The sequence below is a fragment of the Bidens hawaiensis genome, unplaced genomic scaffold (assembly GCF_021521415.1).
Source record: "Bidens hawaiensis isolate Kalapana, Puna unplaced genomic scaffold, B.hawaiensis_p1.1 tig00020788_1, whole genome shotgun sequence".
Classification (NCBI taxonomy): domain Eukaryota; kingdom Viridiplantae; phylum Streptophyta; class Magnoliopsida; order Asterales; family Asteraceae; genus Bidens; species Bidens hawaiensis.
Genome location: NW_027493201.1, coordinates 325,219 through 337,375, shown reverse-complemented (window position 1 = coordinate 337,375; position 12,157 = coordinate 325,219).

The following is a 12,157-nucleotide window of genomic DNA, read 5'->3' as shown; positions in this document are numbered from 1 at the left end:
TGGAATTCCTTTTGATTATGTAAAAATCATGAAAAGAAAAGAGATTTTGAGCAACTTCAAGAAAATGAAAAGATAGCAGTTAAACATGAAAAAGGGAGCTGCCTAGTCTCTAGTTGGTAAGAACAAAGGAGTATCCAAAAAGATGGTTGATCTATCAAGGATGACAATGAAGGGGAAATCCAAAGTAGAGAAATTCTACAAACAGACAACATCCAAGCTCTCAAAACAGAACAGTACAAAGAAAAGGAAGATGTCTGTGACGACTCAGGAAAAATCAAAGCAGATGCACTTGAAGATGGATAAACCCTTTGTCGAGGTTGCAGTAAAAGCCAAAAACCATTCAGTCAACCACAATGTTATGCCAAGTGGAGTATTCTATGACTCCAGGACTGAACATCTTAATGTTATGATGGAAAATGGAGAGATTGTGAAGATCTTCTCTAAGAATGACTTCAGAAAATTCAATCTATGGCAATTATCTGTGATTGCAGCACTGCATCTCTCAGATTATAATGTAAGGCAAAGGCCTACAGGTGCTAAGCAATCAGAACTGTTAAGATTCTTAAGAGAGTAGGAAAAGTTGGATTTTACATGCCTAAACAAGCATCTCTAGATAAACTAAAGAATCTTTGAATAGGCTTTGTTTTGTAATGTCTTCGGACAACTTTCTGATTATGTAATCTTGTTTATGTTATTTGAATATGTAGTTTTTGATTTGATGTGTATTTTTGCTGAGTGTAAGTAACCATAGAAATGTTTTGGGTCAGCTGAGGTGTTCCAATCTAGGGGGAGATTGTTGGGTCAAGAAATTGACCTAAGGGGAGATTGTTGAGTCAAATATTTGACCTAAATGAAGTACATGGAAGATTGGAATCTTCTCAACCTCCTCTGAATTTGCTAAGTAATGGACCCGAGCACACCTTAGACCTTCGAGCAAGCTTTTATTTGGCCGAGTACGATATTTTGCCTACCGGGCAAGGTTTACTTCAAGTAGTCTTCTTAAGTGGATATCCGAGCAAGGTTTGCAAATTAGTGCATTGCCGAGTAAGGTACACTAATTTATGTAAATCTGGGCAAGGTTCACTTTATCAAGCAAGTCTGTTCTTCAGAGCCAAGTATATTACTCTTCCGAGTAAGGTTTGGTTAACCAAGTCCAAGAAGCCAAGTGATTGGAAGACCGGGCAAGGTATTCATTAATAAGTATGATCCAAGTATGCTTGATAATCTAAAGGAATATCTCTAAGTAATATCGGGTAAGGTTCAGCTCGAGCAAGGAACAGCACTCCCGAGTACAATTTGCTAATAAGTTATTTTATAGCAAAGAGCTGAAATGGATCATTGAAGAACAAGGTTGCTCGTAAGGAGCTGTCAGGCAAAGTCTGGCAAATTCAAGAAGACTGATGTCTACTCGGTGAGTATTTTACTTAGTGAAATACTCTTTAAGTAAAGTCTACCTGGAAACTGATCCCGAGCATACTTCTATGTTACCAGGTTATAAAGGATAGCCGAGCATACTTGGAAAGACAAGATTGGTGCAAAGCCTACCCGGAAGACTTGTTTTACACTTAGTTTATTTTGAATATGTAATTTAAATATGTATGACTGTATTTAGGGTTTCTAGAAGGAATGACAGCTGTCCTAGGTTGGCAGGCCTATAAATAGAATATTTAGGGCACGCCGCAAAAGGGGGCACAATACGGAAAAGACAGACACATTAATTGAGAGAATATTGTGTGACGGCTGTCTTAGGATTCCTAGAAAACCCTAAATCGATTTTCCTTTTGTATGATTAATATTATATAAATGGAAATCTTTTGAGTGAATCTTAAGTGTGCGTTCTACCTTTGATTATTCATTGCAACTGTATGTTTGTTATTGATTCCGCCTTTAACAAACATATATCTTTCTAAATATAGCAACCCGTCATTAACTCTCTTGTCGACACATCAATCTGTGTGAGTTATGACATGATTAATTAAGATCCAGGTGAAATCGAAGGGACCGACAAAATCTACGGGGCACTGAACAGTATAATGCCCCCCTCTACTGATCTCGCTCAACTTACTTTTCACTTGCAAATCCTTCACGATCTTTGATAACGCCTCAACCTGTGCCGCAAGTGCGGTGCTCGTGTCGACCGTATGCATGCCATGTGATAGGGATTCGACGGTATTGTTTCTCTTAGCTGGTGGTCGCTGGTATCCACTCATTGCTAAAATTTTATATAAAGCAATGCACTCATCGGTATCCTTCCTCGTCAATAGGTTGCCTCCCGTAGCCGTGTCGAGCATACTCTGAGTCACGTACGTCACTCCGTTATAGAATTTTTCAACAACTGCCCAGTCTTGCAGGCCATGGTTCAGACATAAAGCGAGTAAATTTTTGAATATCACCACGCCTCGTAGAAGCTCTCGGTGTCCTCCATCTGGAAAGAATGAATCTGGTTACGCAAAAGAGCAGCCTTAACCAGAGGATCGTATTTCTCAAGAAATTGGGTCTGCATGGCAGCCCAAGTAGCAATGGATCCTTGTAGGAAGGACTCAAGCCACAGACTCGCATGATCAACGAGTGAGAACGGAAAAACGTGGAATTTGATGGCGTCTTCGGATACACCGGCAAGATGAAAAGTGTCGCAAATACATGTAAAGCGAGTAAGATGAGAGTGCGGGTTCTCGTGGAGCAACCCGTGAAATTTAGCAGAATGAGAGATGGTGTTCAGAATGTTCGATGGGATCTGCCAATTCGTCAGAACTGCGATGGTTGGTGGAGTAATGCTGGATCTCGCGCCCGCATCGACCGGACGGGCCTGGTCTACAACTGTCCTCCTCGGTGCTGGAACTGGGTCGTCCGTAATCCTATCCCTAATGACGGATTCAGAAAAAGTAGTAGAAGAGGATGTATTACCGATGATCGTAGAAGAACTAGAAGACGGTCTGGTACGACACCTCTCAGGCAACTCTCTTTCTCTGGTTCGGAAAATCCCTTAGATTCAGGCGGTCCTAGAGATCGAGTACGTTGCATACAACTATTAAAATAAATAAAAGAAACTAAAATTAGCTAAACTATTTAAACAAAAAAAAGAAAAACAAAAAAAGTAGCAAACAAGGTAAGTCCTAACTCGAGTCGTTCTCAATACGCCTCTAACCGTGTCCCCAGCAACGGCGCCAAAAACTTGATGTGTGTCTAATGATGCTCTTTCTATGAAACTCACAACTAAGCTTTAAATTTATAAAACGAAACTTCTAACGAATCCACACACAACCGGCAAGTGTACCGATCAAAATTAGTATAGAACTAAGGAATTCCGAGTATCAAACACAAGGACGTGAAATCTTTTTTAATACTTAAGCCTAACCAAGAATTTCCTAAGAATATTTAAATGATTTTTTAATAATTAACTACTTGACCTAACTTCTTTAATTAAATTAATTAACTAAACTTAACTTAAAAAGACTTAACGAAACTTTAAGAATGAAACTTAACAATGGAGAAAACGTCTACCTAGGTAAGAATCCTATTGAAGGTTTAATAAGCTAATGGATTGAAGAATCTCACGACAGCGGTATCTAAGGATGACACAACTAAGGCTCACTCAAGAAAGCTAGATCACCTCTCGGTCTCACTAACAAACCCAAACTTACACTTAGTTGATTTTAAGAACAAACTGGGGAATGAATTGTTAAAGTGTTCTAATGTCGACTCTCCTCTCGGTCTCACCGACACACGACCCTAATGGAAATGAATACTTGGCAACCAAGGATAGAGGAACCATTTAGATTAACTTAAACTAGGTCAACTAATCGGTCACAAACCCAAACTCGACAAGAATTGAACCCGCTCTCGAGCGATCCAAATCCTAACAAATAAATGCTATGAGACGACCCTACTTCCTATCACCTCTCGGTCTCTAAGAAGGTGCCTACCCGCTGATTTTAACTAATTAACATACCCAACTAAACCCTACGGTTGATCACCACGCAAAAAAAAGTAAAGAGTTCAAACAAGCAATAATCAATCAAAACTAATTCAATCAATCAAAGCAAGAGGTATATGAGTATAATTAAATAAATCACAGCCACTAAACACAACCTAATTCAATATTAAACCAAACTTTCATCAACAATTCAAGTCATGATGATCAACAATCCATATTACTAACCTAGGTAGAACTAACAAGTTTAGCCTAACATATTATTTGGATAACAGCTATACATCAAAGTAAACATCATATAACTCAACCAAAACATAATTAAACTCATTCAATGATCAATGATAATCAATGGCAACTCAATCTTCAATTTACTTGCAAAACAATTCAAATAAAAGATCAAAATCAACAAGTTATAAGTCGTGAACAAGAACACAAAGTTTATTGAGTGATTACTTAAGATTAGGGCTGAAACAAACGATGAGGGATGATGCCTAGCTGTTGTACCAACCTCCCTTAGTTTCCTTCTTCTTCCTCATAGCCGCCACAAGCTTGCACAAAACTTTTTCTTTTTTTTTTTGGTGGCTGCCAACAGTTCTGATCAGACAAATGCTAGGGTGTTAGGGTTTTCTTTTTTTTTTATTTACTTAATATATTATGCATATAAAGCTTGGATCTTGTGGGCTTGGGTCGGGCCTTGAGTTGTAGTATTCAAAGTTGATCAAAAAGGCCCCTAGAGTCTCCAAACTTGACACTTTTCTTCCTTAAAACTCATAACCTAGAATTAATCATCTATCTTTGTAAGATCATGCAAAAATAAGCCATAACTCATATTAATTAAACGATTAAGCAATTAAAACATGATTAAAAGATACGGAAAGTAAGTGTGTTTTACAACACATTAAACATCCCCACACTTAAGACTTTTTCGTCCCTGAAAAAGAAATCTACACAGGAACATACCCCAAGTGAAAAACAACAAACTCCCAGATTATTTATCATTTTCAAAGCACTAGAAACAGCTCGACATATTGACCACGATTGCCGATATTATTGTCCACTTAAACCCAGCCACCAGCCAATCAATCCCCCCTTTTGCATTAAATGTTTTAAGTCCAAAAATCAAGGCTACACCTACCCCATCTCAGACCAAGAGAGCTAGAAGACTAGAGTCAAAGCAAACTGTTTCGACAAATCACCATAAGCCAAAGACTCGTTGATAGTACTAATAAATGCAGTCGGTGAAATTTGATGGATGAATGGTCATGTAGAGGTCGTACGAGTTATTCCTAAATATTATTGGACTTTAACCTATAAATTCCTAATTTGATATTTATTTACTAAGAACCTTCGAGCCCTAATAGTGTATCCTCGGAGTCACCATCCCAAAGGTAACGCGTAAACTCTAAGTCCCATCTAGTATGTGCATCTTTAGCCTCTTTTACTAACTTTAAAGAATGCTTCTTTGGCATGTTACAATACATAACTTTCTTAACAAGGATTTGCTTTTCTTGAACAACTTTTGATAATACACATTACTTTCAAAACATACTTCTCTCTTTTTTTTTCAATCTTTTATATCACCCTAAATATATAACTATTTCTAAGCTCGTAAAAAGATGGAAATGTGGTGGTGTGCTGGTTTGAGTACCATCTCAAAGTTTTCAGATTATGGTAATCCTACCTGAGCATCGAAATTCGGTTTCACCATTTTTCAAATTATTATATATATAAAAACTGCTAAAGAGGACTATGAAAGCTAGTTGGGCCTACCGACACATCCCAAATCAGATATGCAAACCATCTCTTCTTTTATTATTATATTGTTTTTCAAAAGTTCCGAGAGTTCGTTAGCACATTGGTAATAATATCATTTCCTGCTTAACGTAGAGCAAAAACAATTTTCAAGGGACATTTTTCTTTAAAACTTTTTTTATTTTTCGTATTCAGTCGACCCTGCCAGTTTCAGTTTTCTGGTCAATGGCTCTCCCGAAGAACGGGTTACTCCTATGGTTTATATGCAGAATCATCATCAGTTGTGTATGAATCGAACGACCGTATAGCATTTCATTCGCGGCCGCAACCTCGGGAGAACCAGTTCCAAAACGTCATCAGTGCTACCATGCACATAATAATACCTGGAATAACTCAAACTCGATCGCATAGCGGCGTAAAAAAACAGAATTCAAAAACATAAGAAATAAACATATTTTTGTGTTTTTGTATTTTTTTAATTTTTTTGATTTTTTTTATTTTTGATTTTTTTGATTTTTTTATTTTTTCATAAATAACAAAAATAAAACAAATAATAAAGAAAATAATAATATACACTATACAACTCGAGTAGTCTCCCGAGTGATGCATCCAACACGTCTATGCCTCGGTGAATGAGTCAAGATAGAACACCTCGACTGTCTGATCTGCAACTGGCTCGCCTATGTAGTACTTCAACATCTGACCGTTCACCTTAAACTTCCCGCTTTGATCTTGAATCTCAATTGTGCCATACGAGAATACCTCAGTGATCGTGAACGGTCCCGACCATCGGGATTTCAACTTTCCTTGGAATAACCTCAACCGGGAGTTATACAATAAGACCTTATCCCCACACTTGAACTGCTTATTACCCTTCAGCTTTCTATCATGCAGTTCTTTCGTCCGCTCCTTATACTTAAATGACTATGCATACGCGTGATCCCGGAGCTCCTCTAACTCATGCAACTGATGGAACCAAGCGCCTTCTGCGGCGGATAAATCAAGATTAACCCTCTAAAGGGCCCATAAAGTGCGGTGTTCCAACTCAACAGGAAGATGATAGGCCTTCCCATAAATCATCCGAAAGAACCAGTCGGAGTCTTGTAGGCTGTACGGAAGGCCCACAGAGCGTTATCTAATTTGTCGGACCAATCCCGACGATTTGAACCAATCGTTTTCTCGATAATACGTTTGATTCCCCTATTACTCACTTCCACCTGCCCACTAGTCTGTGGGTGGTAAACGGTCGCAAGCCGATAACTGACCCCATAGCGCTGCAATGCCATATCCATCTGCGAGTTGCAGAAGTGAGTACCTCGATCACTGATCAAGGCTTTCGGGACACCAAAACGAGCAAAGAGACTTTTAAGAAAACGCACTACCACTAGGGCATCATTCGTGGGTAGAGCGTTGGCCACAACCCACTTTGACACGTAATCAACAGCAACGAGTATGTACTTGTTCCCACGAGAAGATGGAAACGGTTCCATGAAATCAATGCCTCACACATCGAAAACCTCACAAACTTGAATAGCATTCTGGGGGATTTCTTTTTGCGACGAAATGTTGCCAACACGTTGGTAACGATCACAACTCCTAAAAAACGGATGCGCGTCCTTAAAGATAGAAGGCCATTAAAAACCAGAATCAAAGACTTTCTTTGTCGTCGAACTTACACCATGGTGACCTCCTGTCGGTTCCACATGACAATCACTCAGAATAGGCCATCCCTCCTTAACATCTACACACCTCCTAATCAGCTGATCAGCATTGATGCAGAAAAGATACGGGTCGTCCCATAGGTAAAACTAAATGTTAGCAAAGAATTTCTTCTTTTGCTGGTAGGGCATCTTCGGGAGGTACCCGTCAACGAGATAGTTCACGAAGTCAACGAACCATGGAAAATCGTCTTCTTGTTCCGTAACTAACATGAGACTCTCTGTTGGAAAAGGATCGTCAATCCTGACCCCCCGAATCTCCTAACTCTACTCCCTCTAGACGCGAAATATGATCAGCCACAACATTCTCAGCCCCCTCTTTATCACGGATCTCAATATATAAAATCTTGAAGCAACAGGATCCATCGGATAATAAGAGGCTTTGCATATGGCTTGCTGGAGAGATATCGAATAGCAGCGTGGTCCGTGTACACAATCGTCTTAGACAAAACTTGATAAGACCTAAATTTATCGAATGCAAACACCACAGCTAAAAGCTCTTTCTCGGTGGTGGTATAGCTCTGTTATGCGCCATTTAAATTCCGGCTAGTGTAGTAGATCGGATGGAAGTGTTTATCCTTCCGCTGTCCAAGAACCGCTCCGACTGCGAAGTCACTCGTGTCACACATCAACTCGAATGGTAACGACCAGTCGGGAACAACCATGATCCGGGCGTCAATGAGTTTTCCTTTTAAAAGATCAAACGCCTTGATACACTGCTTAGAAAAGACGAATGGAGCATCCTTTGTTGAGTCATGATTTGACCCAAAAATGTTCAGATTGAAGATTGGAATCTTCTCAACCTTCTCAGAAATGACTAAGTATGAAACCGGGCACACCTTAGACTTCCGAGCAAGATTTTACTTAGCCGGGTACGATATTTTGTCTATCGAGCAAGGTTATCTTCTTGAAGTCTTCTTTAGTAGATATCCGGGTAGGGTTTGCAAATTAGTGTATTACCGGGAAAGGTTCACTAGTTTATGTGTATCCGTGTAAGGATCACTTTATCAAGCAAGTTTGTTCTTCATAGCGAAGTAAAGCTCACTCCCGAGTAAGCTTTAAGCCAACCAAGCTCATGAAGCCAAGTGATTGGAAGACCGGGCAAGGTATTCTTTAATAATGCAGTGGTCCAAGTAGGATTGATATTATAATGGAATATCTCTAAGTAACATCGGGAAAGGTTCAACTCAAGCAAGGAACAATGCTACCAAGCACACTTTGCTAATAAGCTATTCTCTAGCAAAGGGTTGAAGGGACCATTGAAGAACAAGGTTGCTCGTAAGGGTTTGTCGGGCAAAGTCTGGCAAAGTCAAGAAGATTGAAGTCTACTTGGTGAGTATTTTACTTGGTAAAATACTCTTCAAGTAAAGTCTACCCGGAAACTGATCTCAGGCACACTTATATGTTACCAAGTTCTGAAGGATGGCAGAGCACACAGCCTACTCGGAAAGACAAAATTGATGCAAAGCCTACCCGGAAGACTTGTTTTACACTTAGGATAATTTTGAATATGTAATTTGAATATGTTATAGTATTTATGGTTTCTAGAAGGAATGACAGTTGTTAAGGAGGTGTCAGGCCTATAAAAGGAATAATTTAGGGAACGCCTCCTAAGGCAGACAGACTCATTTAATTCATAAAGAATATTTGAGTGTGACGGCTGTCTTAGAATAGTACGGACATAACTTTCCTTCAAGAAACCCTAAATCGATTATCCTTTTGTATGATTAACTTTGTATGAATAGAAATCTTTTGAGTGAATCTTGTGTGTGTTAGTTACATTTGATTATTGATAGCAACTACCCTGTTTATTATTGATTCCGCCTTTAATAAACAGTAATCTTTCTAAATATAACAACCCATCATTAACACCCTTGTCGACACATTTATCTATGTGAGTTATGACATGATTTGAGTAAGATCCAGCTGAAATCGGGGACCTGACAAGTGGTATCAGAGCTAGTTTCTGCTATTTTAGTAAGATTCTTGTTGCTGATTGAAGATTTAAGAAAGATGACGTAAGCAGACAACTGTTCCATTGAAAAGTGACGTCAGTAGCTCGGTTCTTCATTTTTCTTCTAGATCTACAATCTATTGGTGTTTTCTCTTCCTTATTTCAATTAAAACGTTAATCTTTATTTATAAATCTTGCTCTAATCATATCAGACACATCAGATCTGAACAACCTGTTTTCAAATCTGATTATCTTGAAACTCTATTTTTACAAAGAAACTAATTTTGATTCATTAAAAAATGTCTGGATATGAGGAACAAGAAGTGTCTACTAACAAGATTCCAAGATTGTATGGACAGGAAAACTTTACCAAGTGGAAAGTACTCTTTGAAGCATCTGTATGCTATAATGATGTGGATATGTGGAATTCAATCAAGAATGGACCGGGGGACAACAATGAAGGTGAAAATGCAAATGCTATTGTTGCTGTGCGTGAAAGATTGAGAAAGATAGATGACAGGGCCTTAGCTATGACTAAGCTAGGACTGTCTTGGGATATTATAACCAAGGTGGCACATCATACAACTGCCAAGGCAATGTATGATGCCATCCTTGAGATGTATGAGGGGAATACTGTGCTGAAGAACATAAAGAAGCAAAGATTGAAGCAACAGTTGGAAATGTTCAAGTATAAGGAGGGAGAAAGATTGAAATAAATTATAGAACGATTTCTAGCTATTGTGAATGAGTTGAGGACAACTGATTATGTCAGGACTGATTTTGACCTGAACACTAAGCTGCTCAACTCAATGCCTAAGGAATGGTACACTACCTGCAAATTCATCCTTCAAAAGCTCAATTTCAATGATTTGAAGGTAGATGATGTGGTATGCTTCCTTCAGGCTGCAGAAATAGAAATGATTGAAAATGAAATAATCAAAGAAGAAAAGCCATGTTTTCAAGTAACCAATGCTCTCATTGCACCTATGGGCAACTTGTCAACCAAAAACCAACAACAGATTCCCATCATTGAAGAACCAAATGAGCATGGTGTTGATACACCTAAGGCTTTTGTTGGTGGTAGTTCAAGCAACTCACAAAACCAGCAGAGGTTTAATATCCAACTCTTGGAAGAACATGATTCAGCCTCAATGACTAGTGGACATTGACCCTATGCTGGTGGTAATGGAAGTCATGGATCAGATTATCATGGTTTGCTCTCAATGTTCACTGATTCTTATAATGCTTTTGTTGCAAATAACATGGTTCATACAAGCATTGTAGAAGATGATCTAGAATAGATAGATGCTGAAGATTTGGAAGACATGGATTTGAAATGGCTAGCTGCCATGTTGGCTCTTAGAAGCAAAAGGCTATATAACAGGACTGGTAGATCTCTTCTATCAGGACCTAATGAAAGAATTGGTTTTGATAAGTCTAAAGCAATTTGTTATAACTGCCAACAACCTGGTTACTTTGCCAGAGAATGCAACATGCCAAGAAACTTTCAGATGAACCAATACCAAAATCAACCAAGAAATCAGCAGCATCAATATCAACAGTTTCAACAGACTTCAAGGAACAACAACTTCAATAACAACAACTCCAACAATTATAACCCCAACTTCAACAACTTCCAACATCCTCCAATGAACAATAATCAACAAGTTGTGCCACAGAATCAAGGCTTTCAAAAGAACAACAATCAGAATCTTCAAACTGTTCCAAACAATTCAGTTCCAACCAACCAAAATTAACCCAGAAATCAAGGAAATGTGGCTGTAACTTCACAGCATGAGGGTAATTTTGATTGGAGTAATCATGAAGAAGACATTGCAGATGATATCAAGAGGGCAAATGTGGCATTTATGGAATTGATTGAGAAAGAAGTCGGATCATCATCCCAGGAACAGTCCACTCCACTGAATGATATATGGTACATGGATAGTGGATATTCATGACACATTACTTGTGACAAGAGGTCACTGGTTAATTATGAAGAAAAGTTTGAAGGTCTTGTGGCATTTGGAAGTGATGAAAATGGTGGAAAGATAGTTGGGAAAGGAATTTTAACCAATGAAAAAGTTTCATTTGATAATATGTTTCATGTTGAAGGTTTACAATACAATCTGCTAAGCATATCACAAATGTGTGATAAGGGATACAAATTTGGTTTTGATGACTCACCGTGTTTCATTTTAAAACCTGAATTTGTAATCCCACCTGAAATGATTGTGATGATGGCACCTAGAAATTGCAACCCATATGAGCTCAACATGAAGGAAGCTGTTTCAAGGGGTGGTACATGTTTTGTTTCCAAAGCCACTGAAAATGAGTCAAAATTGTGTCACATGAAACTTTGTAATGTGAATATGAAGAATATGGTCAAACTTATTAAGGGTGAACATGTCATTGGCTTACCTACAAGAGAGTTCAAACTAGAAGAACATTGCAGTTCATGTAAAAAGGGCAAACAAAACAAGTCAACTCATAAGTCAAAGCTCATCAACTCAATTGATCAAGCACTTGAGTTACTTCACATGGATCTTTTTGGTTGTGTGAGTGTGCCAAGTATAGGGAAGAAAAGATATTGTCTTGTGATCATTGATGATTATTCAAGATATACTTGGGTTTATTTCCTGAGTACAAAGGATGAGACTACAGAGTTAATTAAGGGCTGTGTGACAATGATTGAGAACAAACTGAATAAGAAAGTTAAAACAAAGAGAAGTGACAATGGTACAGAGTTCAAAAATGGTGTCATGGAAGAATTTTGCACAGAAAAGGGAATATTTCAACAAT